Here is a 10344-nt window from a genome sequence, read left to right as displayed (position 1 = left end):
GCCCGCCTCCCTAAGTACTCCGTTAGCCGCATCCGCCCACGTCCCCTCGTCCTCGTCGGGGCGAGTGCTGAGGAGTGCTACGAGGGCGAAGGCCAACGCCAACGCCGACGATGGTGCGCATGCGGCCGCCATTGGGGATGTTCCAGAGGTCACCGCCAATGCCGACGATGGTGCGCATGCGGCCGACGATGGTGCGCATGCGCCCAAGAACGAGGTTAATATTTCAAGCACCCTTGCTCAACTTCGGATCCTAATTAGATTGATTCACCATGTTGAACTTCGATGCCTAATTAGATTGAGTGAATCTGTAGCTTGGATTGTAGGGAGAGTAGTTCGGATTGAAGCGAGTTGTGATTCAATTGTAGGAAGTTTAGATACTTGGCTTGATTGATTGAGTGAATCTGTCAAATGAACTGTGCATCATGTACTATCCTTCCATATATATGTATAGTGACCATGGTTTTCTCATAGGCCGAGGGGATGCATGAGTTTCGTTTTCAGGGCATCATAGTGATTGTGTGTGCCATGGAAGGCGACATTGATGATGAAGACGCCGATGGAGAGGTCATGCCGCCGCATGTCGTAAGGATCCCTCTCATAAGCTACTACTGCACCCCTCATTTTGATTTATAACTTATCTGATTGCATTGTCAACTGTCAGATATGTCAAATTGCACATGGCCTTCGTGTTGCCATCAGGCATAAGATCATAGCCGGAATCTTCTACGATGATTGGTGACGACATTGGCGATGAAGACGCCGTTGGAGACGCATGTTGCCCCTTCTCTGTATTTTGCTGCGGCGAAGAACAACAAAGACCTACTAATTAGTGCAAGATTATGTTTTTCACTGAAGTTGTGAAATGTTTGCATCCCTAAATTGTTATTCCCTATCTGTTCAAAGCTGTTATGAAATGTTTGTATCCCTGAATTGTTATCCCCTATCTGTTCAAAGCTGTTGTGAAATGTTTGTATCCCTTAATTGTTATCCCCTATCTTCAAAGCTGTTGTGAAATGTTTGTATCCTTGAATTGTTATTCCTAAATTGTTATCCATCCAATAAGCTTACATTAATTGAACAACAAACAATTAAACAACACGATTACATTAATTGAACAACACGATTACATTAATTGAACAACAAACAATTGAACAACACGATTACATTAATTGAACAACTAACAATTGAACAACACGATTATATTAATTGAACAGGGCTCACAGCATCCAACCCTCGTTCCGAGCCAGGACTCGGTGCCGGCTGTACTTCTTCTTGTTGCCTTCCCTCAGGGCGCGGGACTTGGCCTTTCCGACGACATGATCCCTGACCTCATTTAGACTAGTCCATCGGCTCGCCAAGCTGGGGCAAACAGGGCACCGGAAGGTGCCGTCACCATGGCGGATGACGCGCAGAGTAGGGCCTCGGGGTACTGCTCTGCGATAGCCCCGTCGGTCATCGTTGTCTGAATCCGTCTCTGTCTGTGTCTCGGAGTCAGAGTCGAATGCCTCAGAAGGAATGTTGACCGTGGAGGTGGACGTACTTGGCGGCAACGAAGCAGTAGAGGTGGACGAGGACGACGCCACCACCACCGGAGAATGCTGGGAACGCAGTGGGGAGCCCGCAGCCCCTCCGCGGCCTGCATCGGTGGACGATGGCTGGTGCCCGAGGTCGCCGGCGTCGTCGGAGTGGGGCGAGCGCCTAGAGCGGGACGACAAACCTCCACGCATCATGCCGAGATAGTGGTAGTGGAAATGGCGAGGATGCCGATGGTCCTGCAAATGTCGATTTAAAGGAATTTGTGGCTTCCACGAGAAGTCAACCGATTTGAATAAATGAGTTCATGGCTTCCACGAGAAGTCAACCCGCGCCGGAGAACAGCAACCGGCTGCGGCCGTACTTGGGATCTGAATCGTCAGCCATCAATGGGCAGATGAATGGCCATGAGGAATTGGACTAGACTAGTAGAAAAAAGGCCCACTGTAGGTTTCCGGCCCATTAAACCCAACGGTCTACATATTGACCTTTTAAACTTTCAAGTAATTTGAAAAGTATGTTCAAATTGAACTATGTGTCCTCCAATAGAACCCATAAAATATCAGAAAAATTATAATCAGGATCATATATAGCAGCATAAGCCAAGTGCTACATATGAAATGAATATTCAACTGGTTAGTATGGGTAATTCAAACATCTATGTCTAAGGAACTACAAAAAAAATAATAAAATCAAAAGTTTGTCAGAAAATCGTACAAACTAATACAACAACATAATGTAGGTTCATAATATTGTAAAACAAATCAAGTGGTTTCGACAAAGTTGGGTCATACATTGTTCAAAAATGGCTACATCACCCACATGGTTACCTAGAACTCAACACCAAGTTTCAAGTTTCCATAGCACAACAATACATGTAAACTCATATACACTTCAAATTTGGACACAATATAGTATTTACCTTACAAATGCCAGATATGAGCTTATATTTGCATTTTTTATGAAAATTGTGTTGTTTCTTTTTATAACTTATGCATACTAAATGACGCGATATGTACAAGATCTAAATAACAATACATAACTTTGGGATAACACAAATTAATGGAAAGAGGGCGATTTAATATAAAATTTTGAAAAAGAATAATCAAATTTCGAGTTAGTATGAGGGAGAAATACCAGTTACAAGTTTTTATTAAGGATTGAAAAGAGAAATATGGACTACATATGACCACTTTTGGATTTGAGCCAATCGCGCGCACCATTCATCCGGGATTCAATTCGAACCGACACATGGGGTCCACTGGTCAGTGGGGCATCCGGTTCGAAATTTTCGATGGGCGGCAAATACGTCGCCGAAGCCGAAAACATTTCCTCGAAATGACCCGTCTACCCTCAACCAAAAGGCACACTGCTACCCCATCTCTCAAGGGTATTTGTGATAATCTTCCCCCGCGCACTATATCAATTGCCCCTTGAATCAGTCCCCGCCTCCACCTCACACCTTTCCCCATTCCCCTCCACCGAAGGCCACCGCGACGGAGCTTCTACTGCCTCCGCACCAGATCTGCTTCCCCATCATCCACTATCTCTGCACCGGAGCTGCTTCCCAGTCAGCCACTACCTCCGCACCGGAGCTGCTTCCCCGTCATCCACTACCTCCACACCGGATCTGCTTCCCCGTCGGCCACTACCTCTGCACCTGAGCTGTTCCCCTGTCGGCCACTACCTCCGCACCGGATCTGCTTCGCCGTCGGCCACTACCTGCGTATTGGATCTGCTTCCCCATCGGCCACGACCTCCGCACCGGAGCTGCTCCCTCCGTAGGCCAATACCTTCGACGAGCAGCTACCCCGACGATTGACCATGGTCGGTCCAGGTATGCAAAATCCATCCTCTTTGCACAATCCTTCCCCTCGCCCTCCTCCTCTATGGAGCCTATAGTGGGTCTGTATTCGCCCTCGTGTCAGCAACCAGTCACCAGCCAGCCAGAAATACTTTTGTCTCACAACAAATCAGTACCAGCCACCAGGCACAGCCTGCCGAACAAGATCAGGACACACACACACACATAGAGAGAGAGAGAGAGGGTGGGGGAGTAAGAAAAAGTAACATTTTTATTCTCTATTGGTACCTTTTGCTATGGATTACTGTATGGTCTGGTCTCACAGTGTTTCAGCACTATGGACTGCTTTTCAACAAATTTGTGGATGCTTTGCTCTGAACGTAGGTTACTAACACTTCAAATCTATTTTGCACATTTAAGAACCGTCTTGTGAATACGAAATGCAATGGAATGCCAACATCAGGGAAAGCAACAGAATATTTGAGGAGCTTGGCCTTAGTGGTCTGGCATCAACTCTTAGTTCGTTGCCAACAAAAAAAGCAACTTCAAAGGGGGGAGATTCAGGCACCAAGGGGAAGAGCTCTGGCAATAATGCTAGGCAGGGTGAAGGGTCTGATTTATTAGATTATATCCCTGAACATGAGGAGCCTGATGATGGAGATGACGATACAGACTTAGAAGAGGAGGCGACACCCCTAGCAAATGAGGTGCATTTTATATCTTGGCTTAGGGGGCGGGATGCGGGATTACATATTTCCAATGCCTATAGAAGCCGACTATTGCGTGGAGTACATATCTGCAATACATAATACTGCTTCTAAGTTATTTGTTTAAACAACTGCTTTTTTTAATTCAACAGGGCCCTATACCAACTCGGCGTACGAAGGTGTCTGAAAAGACAAAAAAAAGACATGCTGTCATGGCTCCTGGAGGCAAACAATCCAAGAGGGTCAGGTCAATCCCACTAGCACAAGTTGTTAATGCAGGCTCATCAAGGATACTGAATAGGCTGAAGACAATAGGAGCACCTGAACAATATGTGTCTGAAAACATATCACCAGTGCTAGCAAACAGTACCGATTGTGACAGTGCTCAGGCAGAATTGACACCAGTTGTAGAAAATCAGAACTGGTCATTTGCATATGATGGCGGCCTGGACGAAGATGAGACCGAGGGCAATCCCATCCCCGAAGATGATCCCATATCCGAAGGTTGGTTCTTATGTTACCCTCAAGACTGTTGCACTAATGTTTGTATACTTGTTCAATAATGTGAATTTGAATTGCAGTACCTACGCAAAGAGGCGGCTCGAGGAAGGCGAGGGAAGCAACCACGGGAGTTATGCTTGACAGGATGACAAAAGCTATGGGGAGAAGGTTGCCCGTAATTGTTGTTGAGGGGAACCTAAGGCCGCATGATCTGTTGCAAGCTGCCAAGTTTGCATCAGAGACTGGTGTTATTGTTAGGGGTCAAGTTCCTATCTTCACCCATTGGAAAGAACACAAGCAACATACAGAACATTTTGATAGCTTTGTGGGAAAGCTATCTGTGAGTGCCTATATGCTAGTTTCTCTTTTACATTGAACTCTTATATGGCCCTCGTGTAACTCGGATGTCAATTAATCACCAGGGAAGGTTAGCAATTGACCCAAGCCACAAGCCAACAAAAGATGCTTGTGTCAGTGTATTCCAGTTAGCCATACAGCAGTGGCGGTATAGGTTGAAGAAGAAATACTTTGTTGGCCGCCATGCTAATGAGATACCCACAACCTCTCTTGTCGCCTACATGACTAATGCACAGTGGTCTCAACTTGTTGATAAGTGGTCAAATATGCGCAACAGGGTAATTGCTCTTGCTGTTCTTTGAAATATGTACGTGTGATGGAGACTAGATAAGACATAATTTCTTACGAAGGGAGTCTCTAACCAGAACAAGCAAAACCGTGGACGTGTCAAGTGGCCTCAAGCAATAGGATCTCGCTGCTACGTTGCCCAGTTGCATGAATATGTAAGTCTCAACACTCTTGTAATGGAAGCTTTTCATTATTTTGCTTTGTTAATGAAATAAGCGCGCGCGCGCACGCGCGCACACACATGTAGCAAGTCCTATTGTCAGTTATTCCTGCTTGATCATCATGGTTTCGCTATTTGTTTGACCACCATTTTGGTATATCCATCAGCACAATAACAAGAAAAATGATACCGAAGGCAGTGAAGTCGACGGGGAGGAATCCCAGGAGCCAGTTAGGGAATCTGATGAAGAACTCGATGCTGTGGAAGCATTCAAAGTCTGCCATACCAACAGCAAGAATGGTATGAGTGATGCCGCTAGAGAAGTAGTTGTAAGTCCCCTTGCATGGTTCCTTGCTCATCCAAGATTCAGCTAGTTTTGTTGACATTTGCAATTCTAGTTCTTTTGCAGCAGTTAGAATTTCATGATTAAATACGGCTTTTAGTTGTTTCTGCAAGGCTTTTGTCATCATCTTTCCAATGTTCTGTACATGCTGCATTATATAGTTTTAATATGCATGGCTCATGGCTGCCCCTTTGACTCAGTATTTTTGGTACACTACTTTCTTTTACTACAATCAGTGAAGTAATAGTTCATCTATGCATTTTATAGATGTCAATGAAAACTATCCGGGCAAAAGCTGTTGCTGATGGGCAGGACCATTGAGTAGTGCTGAGGTGGTTTCCAAGGTCATCTCGCCTGACAGCTCCAACTCCACTTTCTTCAAGAATGCTGGTTTATCCACTCGCTCCTTGAAGCCTCCGTCAGCTGCAGAACAAGAGCTACTTGAAGAACTTGCTGCGCACAAACAAAAAGAAGCTACTATCACTGAAGAATTTACTGAGGTCAGGAAGAGGAGTGAAGCAACAGAGGCAGCGTTGCTGAAGACCCAACAACTGTATGACGAAATGAAGAAGCAACAAGAAGAGAACAATCTCATCCTCCAGAGAATCTTGCAGGTGAACGCTGCTGGTATCTCTTCTCAGCCCTGATCCTGTCCTTTCCTTCCGGTGCTTGTGGGTTCTGAACTATTTTGGTGGTGCGATGAACTATCTGTTATGTTATGGTGAACTATATATCTATTGTCTGTAGTGGTGTGATGAACTATACGTGGTTGTAACTTATGTGGCTCCCTTTCTGTGATTTCTTGCTGCATCATTTCATCTGTGATGGAATGCAGTCCGTTCGGCTGGCTGGGCTGAAATAGTTGGCTGGGCTGGAATGGAATGATAAAAATGTGGCTGGCGCTAGCCAGAACCAGCCCAGTAAAAAGTTCTGTGAAGAAATGGTTTTGTGACGAAAGCACCACGTGCAACTGTATGAAAATGACGCGTGGAACAACCAGAAACCGACACGTTGAACATCCATAAAATGCCACGTGCAGCACCTTGAAAAGTGACACGTGGACCAATAGGCACGTGACACGTGGACACAATGGGCACCGACACGTGGGTCACCGGGAGAATGACACGTGGACGAATCGAGAAAGGACACATGGAAAAATTGGAAGATGACACGTGTCAGTTGCTCATATCGCCATGTGGACTATTACCAGCTCGCCACATCGCTATCCTCTTTGCGACACGTGCTGCCCGCCACGTTAGCTGCCAGCATGGACAAAGCCACGTCGAGCGCCAGCGTGTCCCATGGTGGCTGCCAGCGCGGACGTGCACACGTGGATCTGGGCCTTCAGTGACATTTCAGCGATGCGTCAACGAAGCAAAACTGGTTTCCCGACAAAATTTCCTTTCGTCATCGAAAAAACATTTTAGTGACGTTTCGACTATTTCGTCAAGGCAGACCTAACTCGATGCTCCATTTTTGACGAACCGAATTTCATCACTAATCGTCAAAAATTCGTCACAAGATTCTTTGCACGACGAATTTGGATCCTTCTGTGACGAAAGTTGTTCGTCATCGATGCATCAATTTCCACTAGTGATCCCACTTTCTGGTGTTGCGCGGCATAGCACACACCTGTCGTTGTGCGGCCACCCCCTTGCACTTAGGCGATCAGCAGTCCATAATCTATTTTGGATGTCTAGCTAGCTAAACACTTTGCACTTCGGTGGCACCCAAGCCGTCCAAATGAGGTTTTCAAAGTTGGTGGAGGTCGAACCTAAGAATTGTGCGTCATAGGCCGACTTTGTTGTATACATACCATCAGCTGTGAGTTTCTAATCGATGTTGTCTGGGATATCAGGTTGAAGTGTTGCTTGGCTCACTTGGCGCCAGAGTTGGCAATACTCAGAAAAGTGGGCAGCTGAGAAACGCTGATTGTGTAAGTCAAGATCACGCACCCAGTTGCTATTCACAAGCGCCTCACGTAGATTTCTATTTTTCCTTTTTGAGATGTTGTATACCGCTGGTGCTATGTCTCTCGACCTACCTTTCAATTGAGTCGGAGCCAAACAACTTGGTGCCAGGTAGTCTGATCGACCGGCTCACTAATTCAGGTTCTCACAACTTACTTGATGCCGTGTAATTTGGTTCACTAGCCTTCTGATCTTCGCTTCATTGAATCTGAATGGCAACTATTGGTCATTGGTCAAAGGTGTCCCCAGAGTACGTCGAGATCATCTCTTGGAGGCCAGGTAACATGGTCCTGCAAGAACATAATAAGATGGCAGTAGCAGAGAAGAATTCAGTGGCATCATCGTCCAAGTCTCCCATTGGAAAAAGATGTAGTCAGCTGGTCAGTGACAGGGTGCGTGTGCAGTGGTGTGGATAATTATATTAGCCAATAATTGAAGTTGCTGAGGCGTGCAAAGCTGCCTAACCTGAGCATTCCACTCGTAACGGTAATCCTATGCGTCAATTGAAGTTATTAAGCAACACTAGCACCAACAGCAGCAGTGTATTATATTCGTCTCACCTAATTTTGTTTTTGCTTCCAGAAACAAGTGTTTGATGGAGTGATTAGTCTCATTGTGTCAATGGATTGCTTTTGTTTATTGGACGAAGGGGACAATACAAATCTGCACAATTTGTCATCAAGAAAGAAAGGGCCTGAAGTTCTACGGAGTATGTCTTCATCACCGGGATTCAGGACAGGAGGTCCACGACCGAGAAGAATGCAACCGCATCTAATTTGCCACGTGGAAAGAAGCAAGCAGACGAGACATTACAGGCGAGGTCGCCGGTGCGTGCTCGTGTAACCCCGGTGCTCGTCGGGGGGCGGCGGCGTGGCCGGAGAAGCGGCGGCGCCGGCCGCAGAGGACGGTGCGGCGCTGGAGCGCTGCGTTCGCTTCGCCTCATCGCGCCGTGGGTCCCTTGCTTAATCCTAGCCGTAGGACACCCAGGGGGTGGACGGTAAATGAAATACCGTCCACCCCCGGCCCGGACGTTAGTTGCCAATGGCGGCCAGCGCCACCCGCGGGCGAGCCGGGAGCTCGGGAGCTGGCGAGCGAGGCCGGGAAGAGGTCATGGCCCTCACTTCGACGCTGCGGTAGCCCCTGGTGTGGCACACCGGCGCCGATCTGGCGGCGGCGGCGGCACCGAACTCCACGGGCAGCTCGGGGGTGCCCCTGGCGCGTGCGCGCGCCGGCCGGCCGGCCGGTGCCCGGTGGTCGACGAGCACAGAGTTTACTCAGAGTAGGCCGCTGCACGCGGGAACTCACCACCGCCCGGCGGCGGCGGCGCCGGCTGCTGATGGAGCGAGGCGAGTCATCGCCGGAGGGCGGCGGCGAGGCCGGCGAAGCGGCGCCGGCGGCGGCGCTGGAGCGCTGCGCTCGCTTCGCACGAGGGCAGTCAGGTGCCTCTTGGCTCTTGCTTAATCCTGACAGTAGGATCAAGATCCAGTGGCTGCCGCGTGCCCAGGGGTGGACGGTAAATGAAATACCGTCCACCCCTGGACGTTGTCCCTGGAGCGATCGATCGAGGCAGCAACAGGGCATCGTCCTCACTTCGACGCTGCCCGTGGCGTAGCATGCCGACGCCGTCGCCGCCGCCACCTCCACCGCCGCATGCCGCCGCCGGCGGCGGCGGCGAGCACCGCAGCCTCTCTCCTAGCCGTTACCTGAGGGAAGTGCAGCTCGGCGGTGTGTCTGGCGCGCGCGCGCGCCACATTGGCCTGACGGGCGGGTGGTCGGCGACCACGGCTTGTGCTCCGATCCGAGTGGCGCTGCGGCAGACCGAACGATGGGCAGCGGCGAGGGGCGGCGCCGGCGAAGCAGCGCTGCTTGCGGATGACGAGAGGGCGCTTATTGCTCAAAGCGTTGGCATGGCACCCAGAACATTTGGCGCATGGCACCAGGTGTTGCCCAGGGGTGGACGGTATTTCATTTACCGTCCACCCCCCGTCCCCTGGTGCCTGGTCGTTGGCGATACGGGAGCCGGTGAGCGAAGCTGGGAAGAGGGCATCGTCGCCTTCACTTCAACACGCGCTGGTAGCCCTGGCGTGGAACAGCACCGCCGCCGCCGCCGGCAGCTGCACCGAGCACAGGAGCCTCTGTCGGAGAGCTGAGCCATTTCGGCGGCGCACGTCGTGTGGTGAGCGCGGCGGCGTGGAGGATATGTTAAGTCGAAGGCCGGTGGCGGCGGTCCACAAGCTGGCTGCTGATGGAGCTAGCGAGGCGACGACGAGGCAAGTCATCGCCGGACACGAAGCAGAGCGCGGGGAAGGTGGGGGGAGGTGGAGCTTTTGGTCGGGCGGCATGACGTCACTGCTTCCTTGCTCTCCTCTGAATCAAGTTTTGCACCGGGGTCAACATTGTCCTTTAATGTCGCTTTCCAAATGAACTTCAGACAACTGCTTAGGTTCATGAAATGTTAGGATCCTCCAACCGTCGATGTAATTTTGGATCAGAGACATGTTCATGATGAAACTGCCATAACATCGATGTTGGAATACGAAATTCTTGCATTCGGCGAAAAGATTTAGCTGGGATCTCGGTGAATGCGAGATCGCAATTTCAGAAATGTTTAAGCCCTGGAAGTCTGCAGTAGCAAGTAGCAGCAGTAAATGGAAGCTTTTCTCTGTTATCTCGATGTAACG

The sequence above is a fragment of the Panicum virgatum genome, chromosome 2K (genome assembly GCF_016808335.1).
Source record: "Panicum virgatum strain AP13 chromosome 2K, P.virgatum_v5, whole genome shotgun sequence".
NCBI classification, from domain to species: Eukaryota; Viridiplantae; Streptophyta; class Magnoliopsida; order Poales; family Poaceae; genus Panicum; species Panicum virgatum.
The sequence above is the reverse complement of the archived record's forward strand: the minus strand, read 5'-3'. Positions refer to the sequence as shown.